Source organism: Orbicella faveolata, unplaced genomic scaffold (genome assembly GCF_042242905.1).
Source record: "Orbicella faveolata isolate gen_17 unplaced genomic scaffold, um_ofav_v1 contig_2, whole genome shotgun sequence".
Classification (NCBI taxonomy): Eukaryota; Metazoa; Cnidaria; class Anthozoa; order Scleractinia; family Merulinidae; genus Orbicella; species Orbicella faveolata.
In genome coordinates, this window is record NW_028301547.1 from 22897635 (window position 1) to 22900480 (window position 2846).

Genomic DNA, 2846 nt, shown 5'->3' on the forward strand with positions numbered 1-2846 from the left:
ACCGACTTTGATGTCAGTTAACTATTTCGGCTCCTCACTCACAGGGAAGACTGTGTAGCAAACTCTCTAATTTACATTGTTCATCAACACCATAGACTGATTTCCAGTGCTGCTGCTATGGCTCAGATCTTACACAAAGGAGATTCTTTATACAGCTTGCTGTCAAAGTGCACTCGGCAAACGTTTTTGCTTCTTTGTGATTACCATAGAAAGTGTCTGTAATTAACATTAATTTTAGCTTGCACTTCAGTGAAAGTTTGGCAGGGAATGTCAATATAATATATAGATATAAAAGAATTGTTAATAAATTATAATGATTATGATTCATACCCTCTTTTATTCTGCTTGTAGGACACTGAAATGGTTACATCTTACTCGCCTAGCCTACATCACATTTTCAGCATAACAGACCTGTCAGATGAGTGTAAACAAGGATAATTTGGCTAAATAAGGTTTGACAAGACAGTACATAATGACCAGAGTAGTAGAAATCATTCCATATTTGTACCATCTAAGTTGTCATCTGAGCAAGCTTGCAATAAACGTCTTTACTTGGTCTTTAAAGAGTAACTGCATCTAAATAAATCCGTTTTAGTAGTTGGTTTTATATCTATATATGTATTGTTCATGTTTCAAATAAAATGACGAGGGATCACTACAAAACTTATTACTGTTAATAAGGTAATATGCATGTATTGCATGTCCGATCATGTACGCACTGCGTACCTATTTTTTTCCAAGTGTGACGCATATTTCCAAGTGTGACCCATTTTTCCAAGTGTGACCCGTTTTTCCAAGTGTGACCCATTTTTCCAAATGCGACCCATTTTTCCAAGTGTGACCCGTTTTTCCAGGTGTGGCACTGTTTTTTTCAAGTCTGGCGCACTTTTCAAAGTGCTACACAATTTTCCAAGTGTTAACCATTTTTCAAAGTGTGAACCATTTTTTCAAGTGTGGCCTATTTTTCCAAGTTTGACACTTTTGTCCAAGTGTGACCCCTTTTTTCCAAGTTTGACCCATTTTTTCAAGTGTCACCCACTTTTTTAAGTATGAACCATTTTTTCAAATGTGACCCGTTTTTCCAAGTGTGACCCATTTTTCCAAATGCGATCCATTTTTCAAAGTGTGACCCGTTTTTCCAGGTTCGGCACTGTTTTTTCCAAGTCTGGCCCACTTTTCAAAGTGCGACACAATTTTCCAAGTGTTAACCATTTTCTCAAGTGTGACCTATTTTTCCAAGTTTGACACTTTTTTCCAAGTGTAACCCCCCTTTTTCCCTTCTTTTTAAAGTGTGACACATTTTTCCAAGTGTGATCCTTTTTTCCAAATAAAAACCCTTTTTCCCAAGCGTGAGCCATTTTTCCAAGTGTGACCCATTTTTCAAAGTGTTACCCGTTTTTCCAAGGGTGACCCATTTTTCCAGGTGTGACCCCCTTTTCTAAATGTGACCTACTTTTCCAAGTGTGACTTTTTTCAAGTGTGACCCACTTTTCCAAGTGTGACCGTTTTTTCAAAGCGTGACCCATTTTTCCAAGTGTGATCCTTCTTTCCATGTGTGACCCTTTTTTCCAAGTGTGAGCCATTTTCCAAGTGTGACCTATTTTTCACAGGTGTAACCCGATTGTCCAAGTTTGACCCCTTTTTCACTTGTTTTTCCAAGTGTGACCTATTTTTCCAGGTGTAACCCGATTTTCAAAGTGTGACCCGTTTTTCCAAGTTTTACCCATTTTTCCAAGTGTGACGCATATTTCCAAGTGTGACTCATTTTTCCGAATGTTACCCATTTTCCAAGTGTGACCCATTTTTCCAAGTATGACCCGTTTTTCCGAGTGTAACCTGTTTTTCCAGGTGTAACCCAATTGTCCAAGTTTGACCCGTTTTTCGAAGTGTTACCCATTTTTCCATCCGTGACCCATTTTTCCAAGTATGACCCGTTTTTCCAAGTGTGACCTATTTTTCCAGGTGTAACCTTATTTTCAAAGTGTGACCCGTTTTTCCAAGTGTGACCTATTTTTCTAAGTGTGACGCATATTTCCAAGTTTGACCCATTTTTTTTAAATATGACCAATTTTTCCAAGTGTGACCCATTTTTCCAAGTATGACCCGTTTTTCCAAGTGTGACCTATTTTTCCAGGTGTAACCCTATTTTCAAAGTGTGACCCGTTTTTCCAAATGTGACCCACTTTCCCAAGTGTGACGCATATTTCCAAGTGTGACCCATTTTTTAAAATATGACCCATTTTTCCAAGTGTGACACAATTTTCAAGGTGTGACCCTTTCTTCCAAGTACGACCCATTTCCCTAGGTGTAACCCGATTGTCCAAGTGTGATCCGTTTTTCGAAGGTGACCCATTTTTCTATTTGTGGCCCATTTTTCCAAATGTGACCAATATTTCCAAGTGTGACTCTTTTCACCAGATGTGACACGTTTTACTTATTTTTCCATGGTTGACCCGTTTTTTCAAATGTCACTTATTTTTCCAAGGGTTACCTATTTTCTAAACGTGATCAGTTTTTCCAAATATGACCCGTTTTTCCAGGTGTGACCCATTTTTCCAAATGTGACCCATTTTTCCAGGTATGACCCTTTCTTCCAAGTGCGACTCGATTTTCCAAGTGTGACCTTTTTCCAAAATTGACCCATTTTTTTCAAGTTTGACCCATATCCAAATGTGACCTTTTTTCTAAGTGTGACCCATTTTCCAAATGTGACCAATTTTTCCAAGTGTGACCCTTTTTCAAGTGTGATTCTTTTTTCAAGTGTGACCTCTTTTTCCAACTGTGACCCATTTTTCCAAGTGTGACCCCCTTTTCTAAATGTGACCTATTGTTTCAAGTGTGACCCA